This window comes from Oryctolagus cuniculus, chromosome 13, assembly GCF_964237555.1.
Source record: "Oryctolagus cuniculus chromosome 13, mOryCun1.1, whole genome shotgun sequence".
Lineage (NCBI taxonomy): Eukaryota > Metazoa > Chordata > Mammalia > Lagomorpha > Leporidae > Oryctolagus > Oryctolagus cuniculus.
In genome coordinates, this window is record NC_091444.1 from 60685979 (window position 1) to 60704862 (window position 18884).

An 18884-nucleotide genomic window follows, 5' to 3' on the forward strand; every position below is an offset into this window, starting at 1 on the left:
TCATGCGGGAGATCTGGATTAAGTTGCTACTTCCTAGCCTTAGTGCCAGCCACTAGTCACTGAGGGCATTTGGGGAGTGAACCAGCAGATGAGAGAGTTTTCTCTCTCTCTCTCTCTGACTCTCAAATTGATTAACTAATTAATCAAAAATTAAAAATACAACCACCAATCATTTATTAAAATACACAAAATGACAAAGAATTCCATCTTCTTACTTAGTCAGTCAGTTCAAACTTTCAGCTGTTTTTCTTTCCATTACAACTTTATCACTGAAGTGAAGTATTAAAAAGTACACCAATGAAAAGGAAAATCACTCAAAATATCCAATAAAGAGACCATTTTTCTTTACATCACCCTTATAAAAAGTCCACTTCTCCACACACTGGCAAATTATTTTTTTTAACTTTTATTTAATGAATATAAATTTCCAAAGTACGATTTATGGATTACAATGGCTTCCCCCCATACCGTCCCTCCCACCCACAACCCTCCCCTTTCCCACTCCCTCTCCCCTTCCATTCACATCAAGATTCATTTTCGATTATCTTAATATACAGAAGATCAGCTTAGTATACATTAAGTAAGGATTTCAGCAGTTTGCTCCCACACAGAAACATAAAGTGAAAAATAATAGATGATTTTTTTAAATGATGATGAAATCAGATCAGACCTATTGTCATGTTTAATCCCAGTGAGAGTCAAGTTGTGAGTTGATAATTTCTTTCTTTCTTTTTTTTTTTTTACAGAGGATCAGTTTAGTATACATTAAGTAGAGATTTCAACAGTTTGCACCCCCATAGAAACACAAAGTGAAATATATTGTTTGAGTACTCATTATAGCATTAAGTCTCAATGCACAGAACATTAAGGACAGTGATCCTACATGAGGAGTAAGTGCACAGTGACTCCTGTTGTTGACTTTACCAATTGACACTCCTGTCTATGGCATCAGTAATCTCCCTATGCTCCAGTCATGAGTTTCCAAGGCTATGGAAGCCCTCTGAGTTCTCCGATTCTTATCTTGTCTAGACAAGGTCATAGTCAAAGTGGAGGTTCTCTCCTCCCTTCAGAGAAAGGTACCTCCTTCTTTGAAGACCTGTTCTTTCCACTGGGATCTCACTCACAGAGATCTTTTGCCCACACTGGCAAATTATAATATGCCCTTTGATTATTAAGTTAACAAAGAAACATGGATTTTTTTTTGAAAAATTTTTTTTCCTTTTTTTTAGTAAATATAAATTTCCAAAGTACAGTTTATGGATTACAATTGCTTTCCCCCTCCCCATAATTTCCCTCCCACTCGCACCCCTCCCATCTCCCTCTCCCATTCCATTCACATCAAGATTCATTTTCAATTATCTTTATATACAGAAGATCAATTTAGTATATATTAAGTAAAGATTTCATCAGTTTGCACCCACACAGAAACACAAAGTGTAAAATACTGTTTCAGTACTAGTTATAGCACTACTTCACATTGGACAACACATTAAGGACAGATCCCACATGAGAAGTAAGTACACAGTGACTCCTGTTGTTGACTTAACAATTTGACACTCTTGTTTATGGCGTCAGTAATCTCCCTAGGCTCTAGTCATGAGTTTCCAAGGCTATGGAAGCCTTTTGAGTTCGCCAGCTTCAATCTTATTCTGACACGTCATAGTCAAAGGGATACACAGCAGACTCATAGAATGGCAGATGTCCTAAACAGCACTCTGGCCTCAGAATCAGCCCTTAAAGCATTTGGATATGGCTGAAAAGCCCATGAGAGTATTTTAGGCATGGAAAGCCAAGACACTCTGGGGAAAAAAAAGACCTAAATGAAAGATCTCTGTGAGTGAGATCCCAGTGAAAGAACAGGTCATCAAAGAAGGAGGTACCTTTCTCTGAAAGGAAACATGGATATTAATCTTGAATATTTCACCATGTTCTTTGGCTTTGTGGCAGCATAGCCCTAACCCCGTCCCTCTTCACACAGCCACCTTTTCTACATGTCTGTCTGCATCCTCTCCTCTTCTTATGATGACATCAGTCATTGCATTTAGGGCTCACTTGAAGTCATGAGATGAAACTAAGTATATCTGCAAAGACTCTATTATCAAATAAGGTCACATTCTGAGGTTCGGGGTACTCATGAATTTTGGTGAGGATGTTAACCCACTACCCCTACTATCCTGAAATCTATAATAGCAGGTAGAAATTAAGGATTCTACTTTAAACATAGATATAGATATATAAACAAATTTATGTACTTTAAAGTATACACAGAATGAGGGACTTATTTGTTGTATTTCTAAATTTTCCAGCAAAATTTGTCACATTTTACTTCATTCATTCATTAAAGACACATCTACTGTATATTTACCCTTGTGCTAGATGTAAGATTTTAGGCTCTTTGAATATATCTAAGCATTGTTGCTACTCCTGACTTTTTCCTACTTTGTTTCTCTGCTTTCCGAAGAGAGTCCTTTGCCAGAAAGGGAATTTCTTCCAGGCTGGAGTTATTTTCACACGTTAGTTTTTAAATTAAAACAATAGTAAAGTGCACTGACATTTTGTTCCTAGAGCATGTGGAGTAATATTTTTATGGTTACTCTGGCAACCACAGAGGCGAGAGAGGCAGGAGGGATGGAGCAGAAGGGCTGGCATCAGTCTCTGGGCGGTGAAAGGAGCACCTCTCAGTGGCATGCTGGCCCAGAGCCTAACAGGATGAGGCCAGAATTCCAGTTACTACTCAGAAAATGGCCTGCATCCCTGGCCTGGCTCATCATCCTGGTAACTAGAGACTGGAGACAGATTATTTTCTCAAGAAACTAATGATAAACCAAGGGATGGAGGAATTACAAAGCAGTTCTAAAAAGGAAATGTTTACATAGGACTGGACATCTCTTCAGCACATGCAGGGCAGTCATTGGTTGAACTACCATTTGTAGATGACAGCTATGTGCATTACCAAGTCCACCATGACTAATGTGCTATCGAGGACTTGACTTCACAAATGCTACCAGATTCTGGAACAAGTCTGAGCTGGGTCACACTATTTCTACTATGTTTATGAAGCATGGCCCCGTGTCTATCTACAGTGGACTGACCATGTACACAGCAGGGAGCTTTGAAAGGAAGTTTTTAAATGTTATGTGGACCCTGCACCTGCCAAGGTTATACCACAAATGATGCAAATAAACTTGTGTTTGTCCCACACATTTCACTTCCTGAGTCTCAAAAAAAAAAAAACCCTGAGGGAGGTAGGAGTGGGAAGGGAAAAAAATCCGAAATGCTACTGATAGTCACCATGCATAATAATAAAGAATGTGAATTAGTCTTCATGTGGCCCTGGATTTGAATTCCAAATTTCTCCTGTTAGTAGGATATGCAGTTACTTCTATGTGCTGGCCCCGTTTTCTCATTTGTAAAAAGGAGGAGGCAATTTTTGCCTTGTTAGTCTGTTGTAAGAATTAAATGAGAAAATGTAGAGTAAGTATTAATATCACTGATACTCATTCAGTAACTTGCAAATATCAGTATGCTATTATTCATAGGTTCAGTCTCACCCTTGTCATAACTTGGGACATGGCATGAGGCACAATGACTGGGAGCACCAAGGAGCTATGGAAGTTCAGATCTGAGTCCTGATTCTTCTAGACAAGTATGGCATCCAAGGGACACTGGAGTCTCAGGGACAAATGAGGCACAATGGTCCTGCTATCGGGGGCAGGAACACCCTAAAGACACAGTTATCAACTGAGACCATTTGATGAGGTACACAATTTTAACCCCCTTAGCCTGGGATCTTACTAGACTCCTGCTGTTTTACCAGATGCCTCATCACAAGGTGGAGGCCACGGCATAGGTAGGGTCAGAACTTTAGGAGGGAAGTCACAACCAAGTCCTACTCCACATGACTTTCCCAGTATTTGGAGAAACAATGGTGAGCCCAGGACGGGTTGCTGCTTGTAGAAGTGTCCAGGTCTCCCTAGGAACCTGGGACTCACTGAGGACCCACCTCCTATTCTCAGTTCTGGATCTTTTTAGAGGAGGCACAACTGTTGATATACCTACCACCAGCCTCAGTTTGGCTTAGTTGAGAAATAAGAGCTAGGTTGGACTTCAGGAAGATGATCCAGGGCCCAGTGGTGGGGCATTGGCCAAAAGATAAACAGGTGACTAACCCGTGTGGTGAGGAAGAGTCTGTTCTGCTGTCCTTGCCACCATCTCTGTAATGCAACAAAATCAACTTGGGTGAGCAAAAAGTTGTTTCACCCCTCTGTTAGATTAGTCACTCAATTAAAATTATTTTTAAGATAGTGTTCCATTTATATACCAAAGTGCTAAGTATAGAACTCTGTGACTCTACAAGCATTCAAAAATATTTCACATGCACTGAAATGAAAACATGAATTATAAAACAAAGCCAGACCAGATCGTATCTGGAAAGTAGACAGTATAAATATTTAAATTTTTTTGATTATACAATCATTAGAAGGAGATGGGCAGGTATTCCTATTTATCAATCATTTTTTAAAAAATTAAAATCTTTATCAGTGTAACAAATGATTTTGAATACAAATAATGACTTTTTACAAGTGTGGTCAAATTGGTTAAAAGAACAACTAAAAACACATTTATTTTATTTAGTTTCCTGTGAGATGTAATTTTGACCTGCGTTGACTAATGGAACTGTCATGTTGTCCGGCCAAACTTAGAAACTATTATAGAATTAGGATAAAAGTGCTTTGACTTCTAGAACAATGGTTCTGTTGAGAGAGATTTGGAAACTTGGATCCTAGACTCTTGCTCTGGACAAACAACTTGTTAAGAAATTTGCTAATCATGTGCTCCAGTTTGTCTCCAAAGTAAGGGGTGCTGGAGAAGAAAAGGGCCCTGCCTTCCCTCAAGTGATTTAGGATCTAGTCAGTGTCAAATTAAAGCAAGGGCTCAGCAGTGCCCAGAAAGATGGTAATGAAGTTCTTCAAAGACACATGATTTTGAGGAATGAGGACGAGGAAAAAAAAGTCTGTGGAACCCAAAGCAGTCATGGAAGGCAGAAATTAGGCCAACCCAGGACTGTTAGGTCATCTGTGGGTAGGCAAAGAGGAGAGCCAGCACTGTCCAGATGAAGAGCCCCAGTTAGGCAGGGGTTTGGAGTGGAAGCCTGCTTATCATGACTCAGTATTTTCCAGAGGAAACAGAGTAGAGAATGTGCTGAGATAGGGGATTTGAGCCTTAGCATGGAGGGATTCTGTTTGCCGAAGTTTCGTTCCACTCCTACTATGAGCCAGACATTGCAGGGGAATCTGGGAATGACATGAACACTGGGAGGGACGCAAGCCACATTTATCAGAGTTGGATTGGAGAGAGGTATCAGCAGGAGGGCTCTGGACAACTAACCAAAAGTGAGGCCACAAGGATATAGATTGGGGAGGAAGCAGTGATAATGGATAAGAGAAATGTGATCCTTGAAAGAAGTGGAAGACACTGCCCAGAAATGGGAGAGGCAATGTTCAAATAACTCAGAAATGAACAGTTTCCCAACTTGAGTGAATGGGAGAAGGCAGTGTCCATGATTGTCATGTGACCCTGAAGAAGCAGTTGGCTGGTGACTTGCAATATGAGGGAGAGAAGAATTTCTCACTTACATGCCAAGGATTTCTTTGACATTATGAGAGAATTTGCTTTTAAGTCACTTAAAACATATATCTGACATAGAATTAGAAATGTGTTACTTCATAGGCTGATTGGTTATAACTGCAGTTACTTATTATTCATTTCAGATATGCATAGTCATTTTCTAACTCTACATGATACTATTTTTAGAAGTATTATCCAAAAATGCCAACGCTTTAGCAACTTTACCCACTATTAGTGTGCCAAGGTTGTTCTCTGGGCTATGGCCACAATTACTGTGTTTGAAGCACTTTCTATTTACAGTGTTACCTCGTCACCTTGTACATTCTTTGTCCTAACAAGGGCCTCTCCAGCCCTGATTGGCAAGCTCAAATTGTTCTAATTCTACTGCCTACCAGTAGAACAAAGATAAACACATGACAGACGTTGGACATCAGTGCATTCCTACAGCATTTCTATCTTCCGTGCTTGGAGTTCTCAGATGGCTAAAGACTGAGCATCTTGTTTATCATGTATACCTTTTTTTGCATAGACTAATTGATTTTTACTGATTGGATTTATAATGCTATCTAAAAATCTCTGTGGGTGCACTTACAAAGGATGGTGGCTTAGGAAAATGAAATGGACCAGGAAGAGTCACACAGAGAGAAAGAACCATGCCCTCACTCTTGTGCTTCCTGAATTTTGGTCCTCCAACCCACAACAGCCCTTCCCAGCTGCCTTCCTTTCCTGATGCTGACATGGTGTTCATTAAGAGAGGAGGAGATGGAGAGAGGAGAAAGAAAAGGGGAAGTTATCCTAACATACTGCCTTAGGAAACTAAAGAGGTGGTATAACATCCCACTGATTTCTTCTTACTCACCCAACACTTGTTCTTTCCCCACACTTTTCCCAATTAAACCTTATATTTTGTCCATATGCATAAGCCCTTAGCAGACAACTTATATAACCTCTTTGGTCCATGGAGTTTAAGCCTAAATTCAAAGATTGATCCATCCTTTTTACTGTTCTCTCTCTTCTCTTGGCATTCAGCAGGTCCTACGTTTACATGAGTTTAAAAACCCGGTTTGAGTACCATGGCCTCAAAGAGGCTGAGACTTGTTGGCTGAGAAAGAAAAGAATCCAGCCCAACCCTCACTTGAAATAAAAGTTAAAATCATAGTACAGATATTGTACATTTGTTTGCTAAAATGAAGTAAGCAGAAATTCAAGTATTTCCAGAGCAATTTTAATAGGAAATATTTATATTATAATCTTCATTTTCCTGAACTTTCAGTCCTTCTATGGCAAATCAGTTACTATGTAAAGCATGCATTACCTCTGATCTACAATGTTTAGCTCTGCAGAAGTTGTAAAGATTAACAACACATGTTCACAAATACAAGAGCTTTTTTTTTTTTTTTTTTTTTTTTTTTTTTTTTTGACAGGCAGAGTGGACAGTGAGAGAGAGAGAGACAGAGAGAGAAAGGTCTTCCTTTGCCGTTGGTTCACCCTCCAATGGCCGCCGCTGCAGCCGGCGCACCGCGCTGATCCTGGCAGGAGCCAGGAGCCAGGTGCTTTTCCTGGTCTCCCATGGGGTGCAGGGCCCAAGCACCTGGGCCATCCTCCACTGCACTCCCTGGCCATAGCAGAGAGCTGGCCTGGAAGAGGGGCAACCGGGACAGAATCCGGCGCCCCAACCGGGACTAGAACCCGGTGTGCCGGCGCCGCAAGGTGGAGGATTAGCCTATTGAGCCACGGCGCCGGCTAAATACAAGAGCTCTTAAACAAGTTTATGGAAAGATGGATTATGTAAAACCATAAATGGATTTCAAATATATTGTACCAAAATGAATTTATCTTTAATCCATTTCTCCATGGGCTTTATGATGTAACCTAGCATCTGTTAGAGGAATAACATAAAATAAATTAACAAAATCAATTACGCAATCCTTAACAAATATTGGGTGTTATATACCAACCGCTAGTAATAACACCAATAATGATTAGCATATCTTTTTTTTTTTACAGGCAGAGTGGACAGTGAGAGAGAGAGAGACAGAGAGAAAGGTCTTCCTTTACCGTTGGTTCACCCTCCAATGGCCGCCGCGGCCGGCGCGCTGAGGCCGGCGCACCGTGATGAAACGAAGCCAGGAGCCAGGTGCTTCTCCTGGTCTCCCATGGGGTGCAGGGCCCAAGCACTTGGGCCATCCTCCACTGCACTCCCGGGCCACAGCAGAGAGCTGGCCTGGAAGAGGGGCAACCGGGACAGAATCCAGCGCCCCAACCGGGACTAGAACCCGGTGTGCCAGTGCCACTAGGTGGAGGATTAGCCTATTGAGCCGCGGCGCCGGCTATTACCATATATCTTAAAGCAAAATGCATACAACTATTTATATTCCTCCTAAATAATAATTGTTAAATTGCCATGAAGCATTAACATAACTGAACAAAGAGAACGTCAGTATTTCCTCCCTTTAAATATCCCAAATATAGTGTCTAATACCCTTGAACTTCATCTTCCAGCCTGCTCATAAAACTGAAAATTAGGAGAGAATTAACTTGAATTACAAAACAACAGGGGAGGGGAGGGGAGGGAGGGGAGGGGAGGGGAGGGAAGAGGAGAGGAGTAAGGGAGAAAACAGTTTCCATCAGGATAGGTGTCGTTATGTTGCAGTAATAAACAAGCATCAATTTCAGTGTCTGATCATGAGGATTATTGTTCATTTCCATTGGTGGTTAGCTGACAAATCCACTTTGCATTGTTCTCAATCTAACATCCAGGCCTACAGGGCATCCAACAGGAAAACATGAGTTGTTGTTGTGACTGACAAGAGAACAACCATGTAGCGTTCTCTGGTTCACATTTAATTAGCCAAAGCAAGTGACATAGTCTGGGCAGTGTGTGTGTTTGTGTACATATACTTAAAATGCACTATACTTTTAAATATGATGGAGATGATAGTAGAGATTTGCTAGTGTTCACCAAAACAGGGTTCCTTCTCCTTCTAACCACAGATCGCCACCACTACCCTCTCTGTCATTGCACTGGGATGGGACCATACAACAGTTCTGTCAAAGGAATGTAGTTGGAACTGGTTGTACCACCTCTAGGATCCTCCATTAAGATCCCTCATGATCTTCCATTCTTAAGCTCGCTCTTTCTTCTATGTGGCTGCCGTGAAGGCTTCACACCCTGGAAGCTGACCCTGTTATAGATGGAAGGAGCCAGAAACCTTGAGTCCCCACTTGAAAAGAAGCTTCTCTAGAAAGCTACTCAATCAGGAAGCTCTGCACTGGATTGTTGTGAGTGAAAAATAATATATTTCATATTAAGCCACTGAGATTTGAGAGCTATTATAGCAGTGATAGTTAATTAGACTAATAAATCAGAATGTTGGAAAACAAAACCCAGCTGACCTTGAGACTCAAAAAATTCTACTTTAAGAAACACAGATTAGTGACATAAATATATTCCTTTCTCTATGGGTTCAATTATACTGTTTCTGTATTGAATGATATTTATATTATCATTTTGAAAATATGTTTTTCTTTCCTTTTTTAAAATCAAGTACAAATAAAGCACAAAAGATATAGTTGTCATTTGTGGAAAACACATACATGTTATACCTCTTGACAGTTGATTCATTCTCTCAGTAGGTATTTGTTATGCACCTACTGTGTGTTGGCACTTTTCTGAGGATACTCTAGTGAACCATGTGAAACTAACAACATATAGCAGAATTTGTGAAGTGGAGCAGGAAGAGATGCTCTTATCACACCGTGAGGAGACAACAGACACTGACTAAGGCTGGCACAAGAAACAGAAGTGTGTGTATATTAACATTATCAAGGTAAACCAGTAGAAGAATTCCAAATAATAATGCAACAAATTTGAAAACATGGTGGAGAAGGGGAGGTAAGACAGAGTGCAATGCCTATCTTCAACAGCAAGGACTAAAGTCAAATAAGTTAAAAAAAAAAAAAAAACTAGATATGAGCATTTTCTTAAAAAGTCACAGGCTTAATTGTCAGAGAACTGAACAAGAAGTAGTAGTGACAGTAATTGTCCCCAAGCAGGGAGGCTACAGAGGCAATAGAGATGCTTTAATTTTCCTGTGTCATTTCTCTTAAGCATGTGGATACACTAATTTGATTAAACAAAATAACAACAACAAAGAACACTTCTTGTGCTTAATTTGAAAAAATACAACATAAGTGGAATTGTATTCCATTCCACTTGTTTTAGCTCAAATCTCTGCTAGCAAAACCATAGTCTGGAGTCAGTAACCATGATCCCCTCAAATCAATGGATGGTGGTAGCAGAAAGGGCATGGGCTTTCTGATTCACTCTTGTAACTGCAATAGTGGTCATCTGGCTTTGCTAAGGGAAACCTGGCCCTGTGGGGAGCAACTCGGACTAGACTAAGTTACTGGAATTAAGACTTATTCTATGCATCTGCTCTCCCACAATATGGCGCTGGGAGAGGAGGAAACAGCTTCTACACAGCTGCCTCCAGTTCAACCAATAAACTGTAGGACCTGCTCCTGATTGGAGGAGAGCAGCGTACTCGGCGTGTGGGTAGCAGAGTTGGGATTGGTGGAAAAGGACTATAAAGGAGGAGAGAGACAACATGCACCGGGAACATCTGAGGGAACACCTGTGCAGCCCCCGAGAGAGCCGGCCGGCGGTGTGCCGCTCCCCTGCGGAAGTGGGGAAAGTGGCAGGGGGCCCGCCCCTCCACGGAGGTGGAGGGACAGTAGCCAACCCAGGAAGAACCAGCAGCAAACCCGGGGAGGGCCGAGCAGACAAAAGAACAGCGCAGGGTCCTGTGTCGTTCCTCCACGAAGACGGGGAGCGACACCTGGCCCTGTAAAGTTCTAGAGAAGCTTTGGAGGACAGCAAAACTTCTCGCTGATTCCCTTAGAGTTGATGGTTGTAACAGCAGACAATCCCCAAAAGCAAGCCTAGGTTGAATGTCTCCAAAAGGCACCTTTCTCACCCCTTCTGCTTCTGGAACAGCTGTGGACATAGTGATGGACCAAGAGCCCCAAGAAACTCATGGATGTGGGGTATATCAAAGGTAAGTCCTTCCAAATTCAAAACCATATAGGAAGCTGCCAGCCCAGGGCAACAATACAAGATTTTAAAATACTAATTCAAACTCCATTCATGCTGATTTGTAAGACAGATAAAAGGCAGAAACAGAAGAGTAAGCTGTTAATTCCTATGATATTGCTGTCAATAAATCACCCAAAACCTAGTGGCTTCATAAAACCACCACCATTTCAATGTATCTCCTAGTCTTAAGAGCTAAGAATTCAGGCAGGACTCAGCTGGGCAAGGCTCCTGTTCCATATGCACTGCTGTAGGTTACCAGAGGTGCTCACTTGAATGGAAGGATCTCAGGTAACTTCCCACTCATGGTTAGTGCTATGGCAGGGATGGCTGGGATGCCAGGCTCCCCTGGCCCCAAGGACTAAGCCCCCTACATATCTCCAGGATGATGCATTCTGGGTTGTTGAATTTCCTGTATGGCAGCTTAGGACTACCAGAGAACATTCTATTCCACCAACCTGCTTCAGAGAACACAGCGGAGTCCTGGAGGCAGGGGAAGATTCATGCCTGAAGATTTACCCAGAGGTGAGGTCTCAATCTAAGGACGAGGAAAAGTACACAAGCTGAACCAGAAAGACAAAATGGATAGAAGTGTTATTATAGGAATTTACCTTTTGAGAAAGCAGACATTTATCCTAGTGATAAAATAGACACCTATATCCCATATCAGAGGACTTAGGTTCAACACCCTGCTCCGGCTTCTGACTCCAGCTTCCTACTAATGCAGACCCTGGGAGGCAGCAGCTGATGGCTCTCAGTTGTGTCCCTGCTACTCATATGGGTGACCAGCACTGAGTTCTCAGCTGCTGGCCATTATGGCATTAGTGGAGGTGGGTGGGGGTTGTAAAAATAGAAAATGGGAGCCTGCTCTTTCCCTTTCATACACACAAATAAATAAGAATTTTTGAAGTGTTCATTTTCACTGTTTAATTCAATGGCATTAGGTACATTCATGTTGCTGTACACCCATTACCACCCAGAGCTCTTTTCACAGTTTTAACTAAAATGTAAACTGTTGAACAGGAACTCCCCATTTTTCTCTTCACTCCAGTCCCTGATAACCATTATTCTCCCTTCTGTCTCTGTGAACCTGACTGCTCTGAGAATCCAATGTAAGTGGGATCATATAGTATCTGTCCTCTTGTGCCCGGCATATTTTACTTAGCGTGCCTTCAAGGTTCATCCATGTTGTGGCATGTCTTAGAAATTCCTTCCTTTTTAAGTCTGAATAGCATTCCATTGTATGGAGAGATCATACTGTGTTTCTCTGTTCATCCATGGGTGGACATTTGGGTTGGTTCCACGTTTTGGCTATCGTGAGTAGCACACTGTGAACAAGGGACCGCAATTTCTGAATCCTGACTTTCACTAGAAGAGAGTATTTCAAGGAACCAAAAAGCGAAAAACCAAAGGTGAGAAACTGCACAGCACACAACATAGAGGTGGTCTGGAAGAATTCCTAAGACAGAGACACTGATGACTGCAAGCCGCCATTCAGCAAGGGCTCCTGTGGGCAGCCTAATTTGTGTAAAGGGAACAAGAACAGTGAGCAAACTGCTCTCATCTTTAACACATTAAAATATTTCTCCTATTTCCCCTTATGACCAAAGATATGCATTTAAGAAGATCTGGCTGAGCTGAGGGATTGCAGGTGTGGCTGCAGCTTCAGATGCATTAATTATGCAGGAACTATTTACCAGGTGCCTTCTATGTGCTTGGGATACATCTGTGAGGCTAGTGAGGCTGTTATCCAGCAAGGGGACACAAACAGCACACAAAAAAAATCACACACACACATAATAATTATGTGAGCTATGAAACTTTATAGAAGGGTGCTTCAGAAAGCTCATGGAGGGATGGTGTTGTGGCACAGCAGATTAAGCTGCTGCCTGCAGTGCCAGCATCACATAGGACCACCAGTTCAAGTCCTGGCTGCTCCACTTCTGATCCAGTTCCCTGCTAATGCCCCCTGGAAAAAGAGTAAAAGATGACCCAAGTGCTTGGACTTCTGGGAAACCCAGCTCCAACTGTCATGGCCATTTGGAGAGTGAACCAACATATGAAAGGTACTTTCTCTCTCTCTCTCTCTCTCTCTCTCTCTCTCTCTCTCTCTTTCAAATACAGAAATAAGTCCTAAAAGGAAAAGAAAGTGAATGGAAAATAGAATTAAAAGATATGTTTATTTTTGTGCAAAAGAATTTGAAACTCATATAGTTTTTTCATAATGCACATTTTCCAAAAATTGTTTGAAGTATCCTCATATACCAGCATCTTTGTATTCATTCACTCATTCATTTATTTACTCCTTCAACAAATACTTGCTGAATATCCATTATAAGCAGGCCCAGAGACAGAGCTGTACACAGGCCAACACACTACTTGCCCTTTGGAGCTGAACTAGCCACATTCTGTGCATGAAATATAATGTGTTGTGCAATGTTTTCTAACACTCACGTTTATAATGAAAAAGGCATGAAATAAAGATTTGAACTAAAGAAGACTAAAATGTAGCTTCTATAACTGAAAAATCGATTGTAACATCAATTAGAATCTCCATGAGTTCCATTAATACAGAATTTGAATTCAAAAATTAGATAAAATAGACATAAGACACTGCTTGAGGCATGCTTGCATAATTTCAGGTCTATTCTTCAGTTATGTGGCAATAAAAAACAACAAGAAAGAATTCCCAAAAGCCTGACAAAATCACTAGATTCTAAAAGTATATTTATAATACTTAGCATCTCAAAAGCAGTAACTCTCTTTTATGCTCTTCACTTCAAAATATTATTAATATCTGGTCAGAAAGCATAGCCATAAAATTACATGTGAGAACTTCTATGTCAAAAATGCTGAGAACTACTCTGCAGAATAAAAGTTTTACTCAACATTCCTTAAAAAATGGCATGTAGTTCAAAGCTGCAAATGAGAAAGGAACATTTATAGTCTACCAGAGGATTAAAAAGCAGAAACAGGCCAGCACTGTGGCGCAGCAGGTTAAAACTCTGTCCTGAAGTGCCAGCATCCCATATGGGCACCGGTTCATGTCCCAGCTGCTCCACTTCTGATCCAGGTCTCTGCTATGGCTGGGAAAGCAGTAGAAGATGGCCCAAGTCCTTGGGTCCCTGCACCCACGTGGAAGACCTGGAAGAAGCTCCTGGCTCCTGCCTTCAGATCAGCACAGCTCCAGCCATTGCAGCCATTTGGGGAATGAACCACTGGATGGAAGATCTTTCTCTCTCTCTCTCTCTCTGCCTCTCCTTCTCTCTCTGTGTAACTCTGACTTTCAAATAAATAAATAAATCTTTAGAAAATAAAAGGCAGAAACAAGGGCCAGCCATTAGGTTTTGCTACTAAGCACATTTCATCCCGCAGCTAAGCAGCCTCGCTGGTTGCTCCATACCTCCTCTCTGTTGTTCTTCTTGGGGGTGGAAGGATCAGAGGCCCCCATAGGAGCACAGTTTGTCCCTGGGAGCAAGAAGACGGACAGAGCTTGGCTGGTAGGAGAAATACCACACAGCAGCCCTCACTTTCACACCCCCCACTGGCTTCCCAGGTGCCCCACCCACACTAACCGTGTGTTGAGTCTTATGGAACACAACTTGGAATATTTTGAGAAAGACACCATTGCTTTTTGTAACATCAGGGTCATCACACCCTTCCTCTGAGAAATGGATACAACTTCCTATCCCTTTCTCCCAAGTTGCTGAAACTACTGACTGAATAGATTGGCCTTGGTCACAGCCTAGCGGCAGAGAAAAGCAGCAAGACCTTGAGAAAATCATGAGAAGGCCCCAATGAACGGTCATTAGTGGATGCAAAGAAGGTAGGTTTGGTATCTACAAAACAGCAGCTGCTAGAATTAAATCACCTGACCATCTGGGGCCAGACCTGTGCCCAGAAAACTGGTATGACAGAAAGAGAGCCTATCCAATTTGCTAGCTGTGTGGACTTTGCCTCCTTTTCCTCATCTGTGAAATAGGATGTTATGAGGATTAAAGGGTTGATAAGGGGAAACACTCAGTATCAGCTTTAATCCTGGCCTGAGCAATCATGGCCAAGTCAAATAACCAACTCCCTTGAGAGACGGCCTCTCAAAGTTCTCATGGACCCCAAACGCCTGGGTAGAAGGGAGCCCTGAAGGGCCCGGAAGGTGCTCTGTCCTGACATAGGTCCTTGGTGAAGTTCTCACCAGTCCCTCATGCAAGAAGGAAGAGGAGGGCAAGCTGGTGGGTGTCTATGGCAGGAGTCCCACTGTCCCTTACAGGGAAGGGATGTCCTTTGTTGCAGGATGATTAACCTCAGGGCTGCCCACAGCAGGTGGGCTATCACCGCACACCTCCACACCCATGCTGACCTTAGGGGCAATGGTGTTCCCTGGAGCTGTGCCACACGGCAACCTGCATGCTCATTTGGATACATTGGATGGAAGTTGGTTTTCTCCACTTTCTCTTCTTTTTCCTCTACTTGACTTCTTCTTCTTCTTCCTCAATGTCCTCAATGGCCATCAGAGGAAGAAGAGAAGGCCACCCAGGATACAGCTCAATGTCCAGTTTTCAATCCTCCATCTCTGAGAACAAGACCTAGCCTAGGCAAAAATGGAGGAAAGAGAAAGAGGACTAGTGTTCTTTCTATGCTTTAAAATGGACATCACTGGGGCCAGAGCTGTGGTATAGTGGGCTAAGCCTCTGCCTGCAGCACTGGGATCCCATGTAGGTGCTGGTTTGTGAGCCAGCTGCTCCTCTTCCAATCCAGCTCCCTGCTATGGCCTAGTAAAGCAGTAGAAGACGGCCCAAGTGCTTTGGCCCTTGCACCCAAGTGGGAGACTTGGAATAAGCCCCTGGTTCCTGGCTTCAGAGAAGCCCAGCTCTGGTCATTGCAGCCATTTGGGGACCTTTCTCTGTCTCTCCCTCTCTCTGTAACTCTACCTCTCAAATAAATAAATATTTAAAAATAAAATCGATGTTGCCAATAAACTTGCATATCAAAAAGAAGCCTTAACAAAAAAAAGCTTAGACATCAGAGAAAGAGATGGTAAGATACTGGAATAGAGCCTATATCTTTTTGTCCTCTCCAGGAAAATGACATGTGAAAATCCTTCATCGCCAATGGATAAGACAAAGGTGCATTATCTTTCTGAAGCAAGACATTCATCAGACGCTTCTCACAACCCCTTACTACACTTGTTTGTCATTATCTATTGTTTAAATTCTGCTCCACTTCTATCCTTAAAAGAAACAGTTAAACAGGGAGTTGGGATAACATGATAAGAGAATAGGCTTGGGAAGCAGGATCGCTAAGAAGCAGCTGGTGGCACTTTTCATTGTTGAACTTGACAAATTAACTGATTTTCTATGGACCTATGAAAAATTAAGGGGATAGCACTCATATTAGATACTCTCCAAGGAGATCATTTGCAGATTCAATGTGGACTTTCTCAGCTTTATTAAGATGTTTGATAGTGAAGCATGGAGCGACAAAGGAGCTAAAATCAATCCCTAGAGCAAAGAGCGTCCCTTCAACAAATGGTGCTAGAAAAACTGGATTTCCACATGCAGAAATATGAAGCAAGACCCCTACCTTACCCCTTACACAAAAATCCACTCAAAATGGATTAAAGACCTAAATCTATGGCCAACACAATGAAATTATTAGAGAACATTGGGGAAACCCTGCAAGACATTGACATAGGCAAAGATTTCTTGGAAAAGACCCTAGAGGCACAAGCAATCAAAGCCAAATTTCACAAATGGGATTACATCAAATTGAGAAGCTTCTATATTGCAAAAGAAATACTCAGGGAAGTTAAAAGGCAACTGATAGAATCGGAGAAATTATTTGCAAACTGTGAAACTTATACAGGATTAAAAACCAGAATATATAAAGAGATCAAGAAACTCAACAGCAACAAAACAAACAACCCAGTTAAGAGTGGGCAAAGGACTTAAGCAGTTTTTCAAAAGAGGAAATCCAAATGATTGGCCAACAGACACATGAAAAAAATGCTCAGGATCACCAGCTGTCAGGAAAGTACAAATCAAAATCACAATGAGGTTTCACATCACCCAGTTAGAATGGCTTTCATATAGAAATTAACAAACAACAAATGCTGGCAAGGATGTGGGGGAAAAAGGTACCCTAATCTACTGTTGGTGGGAATGTAAACTGATAAAGCCACTATGGAAGATAGTATGGAGATACCTCAGAAATCTTAAAATAGACCTACCCTATGATCCAGCCATCCCACGCCTGGGGATTTACCCAAGGGAAATGAAATCAGCATATGAATTATCTACACCCCCATGTTTACTGCAGCTCAATTCACAATAGCTAAGATACGGAATCAGCCCAAATGCCTGTCAACTGAAGACTGGATAAAGAAATTATGGGATATGTACACTATGAAATACCACACAGTGGTAAAAAAAAAATGAAATCCAGTCAATTACAACAAAATGGATGAATCTGGAAAACATCATACTTAGTGAAATAAGCCAGTCCCAAAGGGACAAACACCACGTGTTCTACCTGACCTGCAATAACTAAGAGAGCACCTAAAAGGCAATCTGCAGACACGAAAATGACACTTTGAAAAGCAATGACTTGAACAGCCCTTGTCTGTTGAGGAATAGCTTTTTTTTGGAATAGGAGAGGGAGAACAAAGAGGGGTTGTGAATATGGGTGAAAGGGTGGGCATGGTGGGAAGAGTGACCATGTTCCTAAAGTTGTGATTATGAAATGTATCAAGTTTGTAACTGTAAAGCTGTATAGTCCTGCACACATTCCTACAGACTTACTTCTAAGGGTACAGTTTAAAAACTTGCCGTGGGACTGTGAATCCCCTTAAACTGGGTGGTAAAAATACCATCTTAGGTGTTAAAGTGATCATATGGATAGGATTAAGGGTCTGGTGATAATAATAGATAAATTAAAAAGGAGTGAATACTCCAATATGGGAAGCAGTCCACACAGCAGACAATAGCTTTAAATAGCACTCTGACCTCAGAATCATCCCTTAAGGCATTCTGGTGTGGCTGAAAAGCCCGCAAGAGCACTTCAGGAATGGAAAGCCAAAACACTGAGGCAATAAAATGTCCTACATAAAGGATCTCTGTGGGTGAAACCTCATTGGAAAAAAATGGTCATCAAAAAAGAAGGTTCTTTTCTCTGAAAAGAGGAGAGAACTTCAACTTTGCTTATGGCCTTGTCTAAATACTGATGGAGTTTGTGGATTCAAAAGGCTGCCATAGCCTAGGCAGCTCATGTCAAGAGCCTTGGGTGAGCACTGACATCATATATAAGCGTATTAATTGTTAAATTAACAACAAGAGTCACTGTGCACTAACTTCCCAGGCAAGACCTCTGTCCTCAAAGAGTTGTATTATAACTATGTTTAAGTGCTGCCGAAAGATGCATCATTCTTGAGTGCTTTGTTAAAGTTAACTGTTTCTTAAAAAAAAAAAAAAGTGAAATTAAATTCATTAGCTTCAAGATGCAATGATTTTGAACAGCACTTGTCTCTACTGTTGAGGAACAGTTTTTTTGTTTGTTTGCTTTGATTTTTGGTTTTTCTTTTTTTTTCTTACAATGCAAAATGTTGAACTCTTTACTTAGTATAGAATTGGTCGTCTATATATAAAGTTATCAAAAATGGATCTTAGTGGTGAATGGGACTGGGAATGGTAGAGGGAGCAGGAGGAGGGATGGGAATGTGGGTGGGAGGGCGGATATGGCGAGAAGAATCACTATAATCCTAAAATTGTACTATGAACTGCATGAAGTATGTATTCCTTAAATAAAAGGTTTCTTTGGGGAGAGTGAGTCAATCATTGGGCCAGCACTGTGGTGTAGTGGGTAAAGCTGCCACCTGCAGTGCCAGCATCCCATATGGGCGCCAGTTCAAGTCCTGGCTGCACCACTTTCAATCCAGCTCCCTGCTAATTCACCTGGGAAATCAGCAAAGGATGGCCCAAGTCCTTGGGCCCCTGCACCCACATGGCAGACAAAGAAGAAGCTCCTGGCTCCTGGCTTTGGATCAGTTTATCTCTGGCCAATGCAGCCAACTGGGGAGCGAACCAGCAGATGGAAGACCTCTCTCTGTCTTCTCTACTTCTCTCTGTAACTCTTTCAAATAAATAAAATAAATCTTTTAAAAAAAGAG